The 14,809-nt window shown below is 40.4% G+C and overlaps 1 pseudogene across 1 annotated transcript; it reads right to left on the bottom strand.

Moving 5' to 3' along the window:
• Nucleotides 1–7,279: 7,279 nt before the first annotated feature.
• LOC311629309 (serine protease 33-like) lies at nucleotides 7,280–7,775 on the bottom strand (annotated as a pseudogene). Its single transcript has one exon. The product of its transcript is annotated as a serine protease 33-like (transcript).
• Nucleotides 7,776–14,809: the final 7,034 nt, after the last annotated feature.

Below are 14,809 nucleotides of genomic sequence, written 5' to 3'. Positions count from 1 at the left end.
AGACTATCAATCAAAATTGAAGGGGAAATCAGGAGCTTCACAGACAAAAAAAGACTGAAGGAATTTATCTCCACCAAACCAGCAATGCAAGAAATGCTAAAGGGTCTACTGTAAAAATAAAGAAATAGGAATTGAAGAAGCAACATGGGTATAGAATAAAAATGCCATCAAATGAGTACCTATCAATAATAACCTTAAATGTAAATGGATTAAATGCTCCAATCAAAAGACATAGGGTGTCAGATTGGATAAGAAAACAAGACCCTTACATCTGTTGCCTACAAGAAACCCACCTCAGAAAAAAAGATGCACACAGACTGAGGGTGAAGGGATGGAAAAAAGTTTTCCAGGCAAATGGAAAGAAAAGAAAAGCTGGGGTAGCAATACTTATATCTTACAAATTAGATCTCCGAGTGAAGGACATAACAAGAGATAATGAAGGCCACTTCATAATACTAAAGGGTACAATCCAACAAGAAGAAATAACCCTGGTAAATATATATGCACCCAATACAGGAGCACCCAAATACATAAAAAAACTGCTGGAGGACATTAAGGGAGAGATTAATAGCAATACAATCATAGTAGGAGATTTTAATACCCCACTGTCATCCTTCGACAAATCATCTAAACAAAAAATCAGCAAAGAAATATCAATCCTAAACGACTCACTAGACCAGATGGAATTAATTGACATCTTTAGAACATTCCACCCCAAAGCCACAGAATATACATTCTTCTCAAGTGCACATGGGACATTCTCAAAGATAGACCACATTTTGGGACATAGGCAAAGTCTCTTCAAATTCAAGAAGATAGAAATCATATCAAGCATCTTCTCAGACCATAGTGGCATAAAACTGGAAATTAATTACAATAAAAATAATCCAAAGAAATCAAATACATGGAGACTAAACAACATGCTATTAAACAAGGACTGGGTTACCAGAGAAATCAAGGAAGAAATTAAAAACATCCTGGCAACAAATGACAATGAAAACACAACAATCCAAAATCTATGGGACACAGCAAAAGCAGTTTTGAGAGGGAAGTTCATATCCTTACAAGCCTATTGCAAAAAACTAGAAAAAATGGTAACAGATGAACTAACTCTACAACTCAAAGAGTTAGAAAAAGAGCAACAAGAAAAGCCCAGTGTAAGCAGAAGGAAGGAAATAACAAAAATCAGAGCACAGATAAATGACATAGAGACCAAAGAAACAATACATAAGATCAACAAAACCAAGAGCTGGTTCTTCGAAAGGATAAACAAGATTGATGGACCTCTAGCCAGGCTAACCAAGAAACAAAGAGAGAGGACCCAAATAAACAAAATCAGAAATGAAAGAGGTGAAATAACAACAGACCCCACCGAAATACAACAGATTGTTACAAAATACTACGAACAACTCTATTCCAACAAACTAAACAACCTGGAGGAAATGGACATATTCCTAGAAAAATACAAACTGCCAAAACTCAATCAGGAAGAATCTAAAAATCTCAATAGACCAGTGACGTGGGAAGAAATTGAAACCGTCATCAAAAAGCTTCCAGCAAACAAAAGCCCAGGGCCAGATGGCTTCACAGGAGAGTTTTACCAAACATTCAAGGAAGAACTAAAACCTATCCTCCTCAGACTATTCCAAAAAATCCAAGAGGAAGGAACACTTCCGAACTCCTTCTATGAAGCCAACATCACCCTAATACCAAAACCAGATAAAGACAACTCAATGAAAGAGAATTACAGGCCAATATCCCTCATGAACATAGATGCCAAAATCCTCAACAAAATTCTAGCAAATCGACTCCAGAAGAACATCACAAAGATCATACACCATGACCAAGTAAGATTTATTCCAGGAATGCAAGGATGGTACAATATCCGCAAATCAATAAACGTGATACATCACATAAACAAATTGAAAGATAAAAATCATATAGTCATATCAATTGACGCAGAAAAAGCATTTGACAAAATCCAACACCCTTTCCTGTTAAAAACTCTTAAAAAGGTGGGAGTACAAGGATCATACCTCAACATAATAAAAGCTATATATGATAAACCCACAGCCAACATTATACTCAATGGGCAAAAACTAAAACCATTCCCTCTAAGAACAGGAACAAGACAGGGATGCCCACTCTCGCCACTCCTGTTTGACATAGTTCTGGAAGTACTAGCCATTGCAATTAGACAAAAGGAGGAAATAAAAGGCATCCAAATTGGAAAAGAAGAAGTAAAGTTATCCTTATTTGCAGATGACATGATATTGTACATAAAAAACCCAAAAGACTCCATTAAAAAACTAATTGACTTAATAAATGAATTTGGCAACGTAGCAGGATATAAAATTAATGCCAAGAAATCCATCGCATTTCTATACACCAACAGTGAAACTACAGAAACAGAGGCTAAAAAAGCAATTCCATTCACCATCGCACCAAAAAAATTAAGATACCTAGGAATAAATTTAACTAAAGAAATAAAGGACCTATTTGCGGAAAACTACACGACACTGAAAAAAGAGATAGAGGAAGATGTAAGGAGATGGAAGAACATACCATGTTCATGGATTGGTAGAATCAACATCATCAAAATGTCCATACTTCCTAAAGCAATCTATAGGTTCAATGCACTCCCCATTAAAATACCAACGACATATTTCACTGACCTAGAAAGAACTCTCCAAAAGTTCATTTGGAACAATAAAAGACCCCGAATAGCCACAGCAATTCTGAGAAAGAAGAGTAAAGTAGGAGGGATCTCAATACCAGACTTCAAACTATACTACAAAGCCACTGTTCTCAAAACAGCCTGGTACTGGCACAAAAACAGACAAATAGATCAATGGAATAGAATTGAGAACCTAGATATCAACCCAAATCACTATGCTCAATTAATATTTGACAAAGGAGGCACGAATATACAATGGAGTCAAGACAGTCTCTTCAATAAATGGTGTTGGGAAAATTGGACAGACACATGCAAAAGAATGAAACTAGATCACCAACTTACACCATTCACAAGGATAAACTCAAAATGGATACAGGACTTAAACATCAGATGGGAAACCATAAAAATACTAGAAGCATCCACAGGTAGCAAAATCTCAGACGTATGCCAAAATAACTTCTTCACTGATACTGCCCCTAGGGCAATGGAAGCTAAAGAGAAAATAAACAAATGGGACTACTTCAAAATAAAAAGCTTTTTTACAGCAAAAGAAACCATCAATAAAACAACAAGAAAGCCCACGGTGTGGGAGATAATATTTGCAAATATTACCACTGATAAAGGTTTAATCTCCAACATTTACAGACAGCTTATACAACTAAATAAAAGGAAGATGAATGATCCAATTAAAAAATGGGCAATGGACCTAAACAGAATATTTTCAAAAGAAGACAGAAGGAAGGCCAAAAGGCACATGAAAACATGCTCAAAGTCACTAATTATCCGAGAGGTGCAAATCAAAACAACAATGCGGTACCATCTCACACCTGTCAGAATGGCCAACATCAACAAATCAATAAACGACAAGTGTTGGCGAGGTTGCGGAGAAAAAGGAACCCTCGTGCACTGCTGGTGGGAATGCAGACTGGTGCAACCACTGTGGAGAACAGTGTGGAGTTTCCTCAAAAAACTGAAAATGGAACTCCCATTTGACCCAGTAATCCCACTTCTAGGAATATATCCCAAGAAACTAGAAACACCAATCAGAAAGGATATATGCACCCCTATGTTCATAGCAGCACAATCTACAATAGCCAGAATTTGGAAACAGCCTAGGTGCCTGTCAGCAGATGATTGGATCCAAAAACTATGGTACATCTACACAATGGAATACTATGCTGCCATAAAGGAATTCTCATCATTTGCAGCAACCTGGATGGAATTGGAGAGCATCATGCTGAGTGAAATAAGCCAATCAACGAAAGAGAAACACCACATGACCTCACACATCGGTGGATGATAAAGATCTTTATAAACTGATGAACCAAGAGACAGATATAGAGAAAGTAAAGCAACAGGCAGACTGTCAAATTACAGTGGGGAGGGTAGGGATATCAGGGGGAGATAATAGATCAACCGAAGGACTTTTATAAATGCATATAAGTACAACCAATGGACATAAAACTATGGGGAGGGAGGGGATGTATGGGAGGGAGGGAGGGGGGCAATAAAAAAAAATCAAGAAAATATGTAAAAAATAAATAAATAAATAAATAAATAAATAAATTAAAAAAAAAAAAAGAATTATGGGGATTCCAGAAGAAGAGAGAGAGCAAGATACCGAAAGAATACTAGAAGAAATAGTGACAGAAAACTTCCCCCACCTGGGGAAAGAAATAGACTTACAAGTCCAGGAAGCCCGCAGAACCCCAAACAAAAGGAATCCAAGGAGGACCACACCAAGACACATCATAATTAAAATTCCAAGAGCAAAAGACAAAGAGAGAATATTAAAAGCAGCAAGAGAAAAGCAGGTAGTGACCTATAAAGGAGCACCCATAAGATTGTCAGCTGATTTCTCAACAGAAACCATGCAGGCCAGACGGGAATGGCAAGAAATATTCAAGGTGATGAACAGCAAGAACCTACAGCCAAAAATAATCTACCCAGCAAAGCTATCACTCAGAATCAAAGGACAGATAAAGAGCTTCACAAATAAAAAAAAGCTAAAAGAGTTCATCACCACCAAACCAGAATTATATGAATTGCTGAAGGGGGTTGTTTAGGAAGAGGAAGAAGATAAAGATAAAAATTATGATCAACAAATATGTAGCTATCGAGTGAATCTAAAAACCAAGGGAATTAAAAAATCTGATGAACAATATTAACTGTTGAATATAATAAAATGAGAGGTATGGAAGGGGAGTGGACTGACGATTCTCGGGGAAAAGGGGAATGGGGGTGTGGGAAGAGACTGAACAAAAACTGTGCACCTATGTATGAGGACAATGGGGGATGGGGAAAGGACAGAGGGTGGGGTGGAAACCTGGTGAAGGGGAGCAATTGAGGGGGGGAAGAGGATCACATTTGTAATAATCTGAACAATAAAGATTTATTAAAATGGTAAAAAAACAAAAACAAACAAACAAACAAACAAAAAAACAAAAAAAAAAGCACTCCAAGGTCACAGCTGACCCCATTGGTCTCTATACAGGATCTCTGTCCATTCAAGGGCAGAGTAGCATTTTGGGACACACATGGAGGAGTAGGCTGGGACAGTAAAAAACACCCATCATATTCCCTGCAACTGAAATAGCACCAACCCCACCTATAGCCCTGTTAGAAACAGACTCTTAAAAAAAAAAAAAAATATATATATATATATATATATATATATATATATATATATATATATATATATATTAATGATTTTTTTACAGAGAGGAAGAGAGAGGGATAGAGAGTTAGAAACATAGATGAGAGAGAATCATCGATCAGGTGCCTCTTGCACCACCCGCCACTGGGGATGTGTCCACAACCAAGGTACATGCCCTTGACCGGAATCGAACCCAGGACCGTTCAATCCGCAGGCCAACGCTCTATGCACTGAGCCAACTGGTCTCGGCAGAAACAGACTCTTGAGTGATTAAGAGTGATAGATGGTAGACAGGCAAAGAGGGCAGATTGTTCCCTTCTGCTTCAAGACAAGACCTGTGAAGACAGACATTAGCAGTGGACTTGAAGCTTCAAGTATGGTCCTAAAAGCCAAAGGACAGTGCCTGACAGTGATTAGCACCTACGTACCTACCAGGAAGCCAGAATTGGCAGACAGAACAGAAGAGTGGGTCCTATGCCAGCTCCCTCGGGGCATTAAAACTTGGCTGATGTGAATAACACTTCATTTAAAACATTTTCATTGTTTGTTTTATCTTTTGCACCTTTTTCTTCCTCTCTTCTCTTTTTCTTATCCCTTTCCTTTTTTTCATTTAAAAATATTTCTTTATTGATTTAGCTATTACATATGTGTCCTCACCCCTCCATTACTCCCCCACCCCCAATCATGCCTTCATCCCGTGATGTCTGTGTCCATTGGTTAGGCTTATATGCATGCATACAAGTCCTTTGGTTGATCTTTCCCCTTTACCCTCATCCTCCCCTACCTTCCCTTTGAGGTTTGAAGGTCTGATAAATGTTCATCAGTTTATATTGTTCATTATATTCCATAAATGAGTGAGATATGTGGCATTTATCTTTCTCTAATTGGCTTATTTCACTTAGCATTATGTTCTCCAGTTCAATCCATGATGTTGCAAATGGTAAGAATTCCTTCTTTTTTACCACAGCATAGTATCCCATTGTGTATATGTACCACAGTTCTTTAAAAAAAAAAAATATATATATATATATATATATTTTACTGATTTTTCACAGAGAGGAAGAGAGAGGGATAGAGAGTTAGAAACATTGATGACAGAGAAACATCCATCAGCTGCCTCCTGCACACCCCCTACTGAGGATGTGCCCGCAACCAAGGTACATGCCCTTGACTGGAATCACCTGGGATCTTTCAGTCCACAGGCCGACACTCTATCCTCTGAGCCAAACTGGTTTCGACTGCACCACAGTTTTTTGTTTTGTTTTGTTTTTAGCTTTAAACAACACACATTTACTAAGTCACGGCTCTGTGGGCCAGGAGTCCAGCTGGGCCCAGCTGGGTCTCACCAGGGTCTCACAGGCCCAAGTCAAGGGCTTGGCCTAGTGGACTCTCCTTGGATGCCGGGGGAAGAATTCGCCTCCGTGCTTGGTCAAGGTGTCCAGGTTCCGTTCCTTTCGGTCAGTGTGCTGAGATGTCCCTTTCCCTGACGCCTGTCAGCCCAGGTTGCCCTCAGCGCCTGGAGGCTGTGTGACCCCCTTCCCCTTTTCCAAGCTATCAATGGAGAACCATCTTCGTGATGCCGAATCCCTCTACACTTTGAACCTCCCTGATTCCTCCAGAGACAGGGGCACACAGGCCCAACCGGGAATGCCCCTTACCGTCTCTGGGTGTCTAGGCCCAGTCTTGGCTGCAGATGAGGAGGATAAGAGAGCAGGAAACGAAGGCAGGAGTGTGAGACCCCACAGATGGGAGTCTCCTGGGGCGGGACTGGCAGCTCAGGCTTGGTGAGCCCCAAGAAAGGCAGAGGGTGGACCGATGATGGGAAGATGGCTCCTTAGCTTTATCAGGCCTCCAAGCCTCAAGTCGGAAGTGGAAGGGCTGGGGGATAGACAGGTCCCCAGAGGGACCAAGTAGCTGAGGAAGCTAAGTCAGAGTCACCAACCACATCAGTGGTCAAGGCGAGCCTGGATCCAGAGGCTGTACATGGCGACATTGGTATAGACACCTGGCTGGTAGGGCAGAGCACAGCCCTTGCCCCAGCTCACCACACCCACCAGGATCTAGTGCCCAGACTCCAAGCAGGTCAGGGGTCCCCCAGAATCACTCTGGCAGGCATCCTTGCGGTCTGGGTGTAGACAGTGCACAGGTTCCCTAGCAACACTATTTGCTGGGCTTGGGGCATGCTGGTGCCCACGTGGTACCCACGTCCACCAAGGGCACTCTGACTCCCTGGAGAGGCCGCCACCCCGGGAGTGACACTCCTGGGCAGAGGCTGCCCCAGCCGGTGACCCAGCATGGAGCCCCGGCAGGCGGGCGGGCCCTGGAGTCGGGCAGGCACACCGGCTGGACATGGGAGCTCAGGGGTGCGGGACAGTGCAGCTAGAGCAGCGCCAGGTCCCCGCAGGCCCCATCCTCGGAGAAGTCGGCCCGAAGCGCATGCATGTACCACAGTTTTTTAATCCACTCATCTGCTATGGACACTTAGGCTGTTTCCAAATCTTAGTTATTGTAAATTGTACTGCTATGAGCATAGGGGTGCATATATTCTTTCTGATTGGTGTTTCTAGCTTCTTGGGGTACATTCCTAGAAATGGATGACTGGGTCAAACAGGAGTTTCATTTTTAGTTTTTTGAGGAAACGCCATACTGTTCTCCACAGTGGCTGCACCAGTCTGCCTCCCCACCAGCAGTGCATGAGGGTTCCTTTTTCTCTGCCTCCTCACCAGCACTTGTTGTTTATTGATTTGTTGATAGCCATTCTGATAGATGTGAGATGGTACCTCTTTGTCATTTTGATTTGCATCTCTCTGATAATTAGTGACTTTGAGCATGTTTTCAAATGTCTGTTGGCATTCCTTCTGTCTTCTTTCAAAAAGTATCTAATTAGGTCCATTGCCCATTTTCTCATTGGATCATTTATCTTCTTTTTGTTAAGTTGTATGAGTTCCCTGTAAATATTGGATATTTAACCCTTATCAGTGATTACATTGGCAAATATGTTCTCCCATACAGTGAGCTTTCTTGTTGTTTTGTTGATGCAAAAGCTTTTTATTTTGATGTAGTCCCATTTGTTTATTTTCTCTTTAGTTTCCATTGCCCGAGGATCAGTATCAGTGAAGAAACTGCTTTGGCATATGTCTGAGATTTTGCAGCCTGTGAATTCCTCTAGTATTTTTATGGTTTCCTGTCTTATATGTCCATTTTGAGTTTATTTTTGTATATGGTGTAAGTTGATTGTCTAATTTCATTTTTTGCATGCAAAATTGCATGTCCAATTTTCCCAACACCATTTGTTGAAAAGACTGTCTTGATTCCATTTTATGTTCATGCCTCCTTTGTCAAATATTAATGGGCATAGTGGTTTGGGTCAACATCTGGATTATTTATTCTATTCCATTGATCTATATGTCTGTTCTTGTGTCAGTACCAAGCTGTTTTGAGAACAGTGGTTTTGTAATAAAGCTTGATATCCGGTTCTGAGATCCGCCCTACTTTATTCTTCTTTCTTAGGATTGCTGCAGTTTTCAGAGTCTTTTTAAAATTCCAGATGAATTTTCGGAAAGTTCATTCTAGGTCTGTGAAATATGCTATTGGTATTTTAATGAGGATTGCATTGAATCTGTAGATTGCTTTGGGTACCTTTCTCCTGTTTACTTTTTACTATTTTCTGTCTTTCCTTCTTATTTTAAAATTGATCTTCCCTATCTATCTGCTTTATTTATTTGCTATTATTTTAGTTTCTATTGTTTTGTTCATATATCTAATTTTCTTTTTCCTGCTCTTACTCAATTTCCCTTCTCTTTACTTTTTTTTCTCACTAATATATATATATATATATATATATATATATATATATATATATATATATAATAATAATAATAAAAGCCTAGTATGCCAACACACAAGATGGCTGTCCCCATGTGGACACAAGATGGCCACCACAAGATGGCAAGCAGGATAAGGAAGTTGGGAGGGACCAGGCCTGCAAGGGAGGACAGTTGGGGGCAATCAAGCCTACAAGGAAGGGCAGTTGGGGTGGGCATACCTGCAAGGAAGGGCAGTAAGGGGCAATCAGTTCAGCAGAGGAGGGTAGTTAAAGGTGACCAGGCTGGAAAGAAAGTTAGGGATGATGGGGCCAGCAGGGGTGGGAAGTTTGGGGCAACCAGGCCTACAGGGGAGGACAGTTAGGGGTGATCAGGCTGGTAGGGGAGGGCAATTAGGGGTAAATAGGTCAGCAGGGGAGGATAGTTAAGGGCAATTGTGCCTGCAGGGGAGCAGTTAGGAGTCAATCAGGCTGGCAGGGGAGTAGTTTGGAGGGTGATCAGGCTGGCAGGCAGAATTGGTTATGGGCAATCAGGCAGGCAGGCGACTGGTTGGGGGTCAGCAGTCTTGGATTGTGAGAGGAATGTCCGACTGCCCAATTAAGCCCAATCTCACTGGATCGGGCCAAAACGGCAGATACATCCCTTGAGGTATCCCAGGTTGGAGAGAGTGCAGGCTGGGCTGAGGGAACCCCCTTCCCTCCCAAATTTCACGTACCAGGCCTATAATACAATACAATACTATACTATACTATACTATACTATACTATACTATAATATATATATAATATAAATATATTCTCTCTTCTCTTTATATTTTCTTATCATAATTTCTTAAATTGTTTCACATACTAAATTTAGGCCTATCTACTCTCTTCTCTATTCTTTTCAAATTTCTTTCTTTCTTGTCTTCTCATTTCTTCTCTCCCCCTTTATTCTAAAATGTGATCCTTCCCCTACTTTTCTAATTCTTTTTTTTTTATTTTTCTTCTAATTTTTTAATGTTATTTTCTTTCTTTAAGCTCTCCATGTACAGATTCTGCTCCCACTTTTTCTGGGTGTTTTTTTGTTAGTTCTTTTTAGTTTGTTTGTTTTATTTTGTTTTCTCCTCAGATTTCTTTCTCCCTCCCCCAATTATTCTTGTTCTCTTTTCTGTTTTCTAATTTCTTTTCTCTGGTTGTCACTTTTGTTGGGGCTCTAGGGGTCTTATGTACATTCATATTCTGTTCCTTCTGTGTTGTGTCTACTCTCATTGTATATTGTTCTGTAAGTCAGCACTTCTACTATGGCTGGCTTGATGTGGCAGGGAGTAGCCATATAATCAGACACCCCAATAGGAGACAATCCATTAATGGGAAAATAACATTCAAAACACAAACAGGGCAAGATAACCTGAATATCTCAATTAGGAGGCCTCTTTAGAAAATAGCCCAAGAGACCTGAGAGATTGAACCACTGGGTTCTGCAAAATATCTACTACATAGCCTAACCCAAAAAATCTGGGTGGCATAGCAGTTTGATCTAATACATAGAAATAAATACAAAGGATAAGCAAAAATATGGAGAAAAAGAAACAACCCTAAATTCAAGAAAAGGAAGAATCATCAGAAAAGGAACTAAATTAAATGGAGGCAAGTAATTTGTTAGAAAAAATTCAGAGTAATAGTTATAAGAATGTGCAAATGTCTGGATGAGAATTACATGCAACTCAGTGAGAATTATAAGGAGCTGAATGAGAAATACACTAACATGAGTAAGAATCAAGGGTAAAAGAAGAATGACATAGCTTTAATAAAGAACACATGGAAGGCTTAAACAGTAGACTAGAAGCTGAGGACTGAATCAATGAGTTAGAAGACAAGTGCTGCAACTAGAAAATAATTAAAAGGCAGAATGAGAGTCTAAAAATGAAAAAGCATTTACAAAATAGGGATGCCAAAAGGAGAGGGGGCTGAACAAGGAATAGAAAACCTGTCTGAAGAAATAATGATAGAAAACTTCTCTGATTTGGAGAAGAAAAAAGTCACACAAGTCTAAGAAGCACACAATCCCAGTCAAGATTAACCCACAAAAACCTTCAGTACCAAGACACATCATAATTAAATTGGCAAACTTAAAAGACAAAGAAAGAATATTAAAGACTGCAAGAGAGAGATAGAAAATTATCTACAAGGGATGTCCTATTAAAATATCAACTGATTTATCAAAAGAAACACATCAAGCCAGAAGTGAATGGCATGAAATATACCAATTGATTTAAAGCAAGGGACTTGCCCGGACTGGTTTAGTTCAGTAGAGAGAGCATCAGCCTGTGGACTGAAGGGTTCAAGGTTCGATTCCATTCAGGGGCATGTGCTTGGTTGTGGGCGCATCCTCAGTGGGGTGTATGCAGGAGGTAGATGTTTCTAATGTTTCTCTCTCAGCAATGTTTCTGGCTCTCTATCCCTCTCCTTTCCTCTCTGTAAAAAAATTAATAAAATATTAACAAAAAAGGAAAAGCAAGGGATTGATTCCAAGAATACTCTATCCAGCATGGCTATGATTAAAAATTGAATGTGGGGAGAAACCAAGATGGCGGCATAGGTTAGACACCTGAAGGCAGCCTATCACAACAATTTTGAATTTACAACTGGAAAATAGGAGGAACATAGCCCTCAAGTGCCGGCTGGCTGGCTGAGAGGAGGCTCTACATCTGGGAAGGGGAGAGAAGGGACACTGAGCCTCAGGATCTGTGAAGATGGCCATCGATTTAGCTGCAGGCTTGCCTGTGGCGTGTGGAGAGGCAGGCCGAGTTTGCTGCTGGCTTACTCCTGGCACACAGAGAGGGCGGACAGCTAACTCGGGGCTGGTTTTTTTGTTGGGGAGAAAAACAGAACCACCCTATTGCTCTGATAGATGGCCCCAGTCAGGGAGAGGCCGGACTGTCAGGCAGTGGGCAGAGATCTCTCGGAGGTACGTGAAGCCAGCGGTCATTACTGTGGGACTCAGGAACTGGACCCTCGTAGGGAGGGGCTGATGGGAAATCAAAGCTTGTCTGCACTGCCCCGAGACTATGCCCCATCCTCGCGGAACACAGAATCCCTTCCAGAGGCTGGCTTTCTCATTAAGGAGGGAAAACAAAGAAACAAACAAAGAAAGAACAACAACAAAAACAAACAAACAAACAAACAAAAAACAAAAACAAAAAAACAACAACTCCCAACTGCACTGAGAGACAACTCTGAGTCGGGAAAAAACTGGCTGTCAGGGAGCAGACATACTTTACCCAAGAGGTGCGTGCATCTGTGACCAATCTTGCTAGACTTACAGTGAATAGGATTTTCCTAAGGTGGGACTGATGGGGAACCAAAGCTTGTCTGTACCACCCCGAGAATCCGCCCCATCCAAGCGTGGCACAGAAACCCTCCTAGCTGAGACACTGCTGATCCTCAGCCAATTGGCTTGGAGATCAACGCTTCCCAGTGATACCAACAATTAGCAAGGCTTAAGAACACGACTGCACACACAGCCCACAAAGGGCTACACCAAGACTGTCCACCACAGGTAACTGGGAGGGCTATGCTACTGAGCTATACCAGGACACCTAGCATTCAAAACTATTCCATCAAATCAGGGAAGCAGCTAAAATGCAGAGAACAGGCAGGACACAAAGGAAGGAGATAGAGGAAAGTAAAAAAATAGACATTGAGTTCAAAACTACAGATATAAGGTTTTTCAAGAATATCCTAGAAAAAGCCGATAAAATATATGAGACCTTTGAGGATATGAAAATGGATCAACTAGAAATAAAGAATACATTGCCTGAAATAAAAAAAAATATTATACAGAGTCCTAAAAACAGACTGGAAGATAGCAAGAATCAAGTCAAAGATATGGAACACAAAGAGCCAGAGAACACCCCTCCACAGAAGCATGAAGAGAAGAGAATTCAGAAAGTTGAAGATAGTGTAAGAAACCTCTGGGACAATTTTAAGCAAACCGACATCAGAATTATGGGGGTCCCAGAAAAAGAGAGAGAGCAAGATACTGAAAGCCTATTGGAAGAAATAGTGAGAAAAAACTTGCCCCACCTGGTGAAAAAAATAGACGTACAAGTCCAGGAAGCACACAGAACCCCAAACAAAAGGAATCCAAAGAGGACTACACCAAGACACATCATAATTAAAATTCCAAGAGCAGCCAAAACCAGTTTGGCTCAGTGGATAGAACATTGGCCTGCGGACTGAAGGGTCCCGGGTTTGATTCTGGTCAAAGGCATGTGCCTTGGTTGCGGGCACATCCCCAGTGGGGGGTGTGCAAGAGGCAGCTGATTGATGATTCTCTCTCATCAATGTTTCTAGCTCTCTGTCCCTCTCTCTTCTTCTCTGTAAAAAAATCAATAAAAATATATTTAAAATTCCAAGAGCAAAAGACAAAGAGAGAATATTAAAGCAGCAAGAGAAAAGCAGGTAATTACCTACAAAGGAGCACCCATAGGATTGTCAGCTGATTTCTCTACAGAAACCATGCAGGCCAGACAGGAATGGCAAGAAATATTCAAGGTGATGAATAGCAAGAACCTATAGCCCAAAATACTCTACCCAGCAAAGTTATCACTCAGAATCGAAGGCCAGATAAAGAACTTCACAAATAAAAAAAAAGCTAAAGGAGTTCATCACCCCCAAACCAGAATTATATGAATTGCTGAAGGGGGTTATTTAGGAAGAGGAAGAAGATAAGGTAAAAATTATGAACAACAAATACATAATTATCAACAAGTGAAACTAAAAATCAAGGGAATTAAAAAATCTGATGAACAATATTAACTGGTGAATATATTGGGTCGGCAGCTAAGTAATTGCGGATTTTTTAAAGAAAATCAAAGACAATTTTTTCATGGAACTAAATAACTTTATTCTTTAATGTATTGCCCATTTTGATCAATGACCTTTTGCCATCTTTCAGGCAGCATCATAATCCCACGTTCAAAAAACTTCTGTTTTTTATTAGCAAAAAACTGAATCAGGTACGATTTGACATATCATCATTATTGAAATTTTTACCATTCAAGGAGTTTTGTAAAGATCGAAACAAAAAGTAATCAGATGGTGCAAGGTCAGGACTATATGGTGGATGTGGCAAAACATCCCAACCAAGCTCCATTAATTTTTGCCGAGTGACCAAAGATGTGTGTGGCCTTGCATTGTCATGATGGAATACAACACCTTTTCGATTTGTCAATTCGGGCCACTTTTCTTCAACTGCATTGTTTAATTTCATTAGTTGTTCAATGTAGACATCAGAATTGATCGTTTGGTTGGGTGGTAAGAGTTCAAAGTAGACAATTCCTTTGTAATCCCACCAAACTGATAACAAAACCTTCTTTTGATGAATATCAGCTTTTGATGTTGTTTGAGTTGGTTCACCTGGCCTGCTCCACGATCTTTTCCGCTTGATATTGTTGTAAACAACCCATTTTTCATCGCCAGTTATCAGTCGTTTTAAAAATGGATCATTTTCATTACGTTTCTTTAGCAAATCGCAGCTGCTAATGCGTTGCGTTAACTGTGATTCTTTCAGTTCGTGAGGAACCCATGTATCGAGTTTTTGAACATAGCCAAGTTGTTTTAAGTGATTTTCAATGCATGTATGTGATACATGAAGCTTCTCTGCAAT

The sequence above is a fragment of the Pipistrellus hanaki genome (genome assembly GCF_964339955.1).
Source record: "Pipistrellus hanaki genome assembly, chromosome: 10".
Taxonomy (NCBI): Eukaryota; Metazoa; Chordata; class Mammalia; order Chiroptera; family Vespertilionidae; genus Pipistrellus; species Pipistrellus hanaki.
The sequence above is the reverse complement of the archived record's forward strand: the minus strand, read 5'-3'. Positions and strand labels throughout refer to the sequence as shown.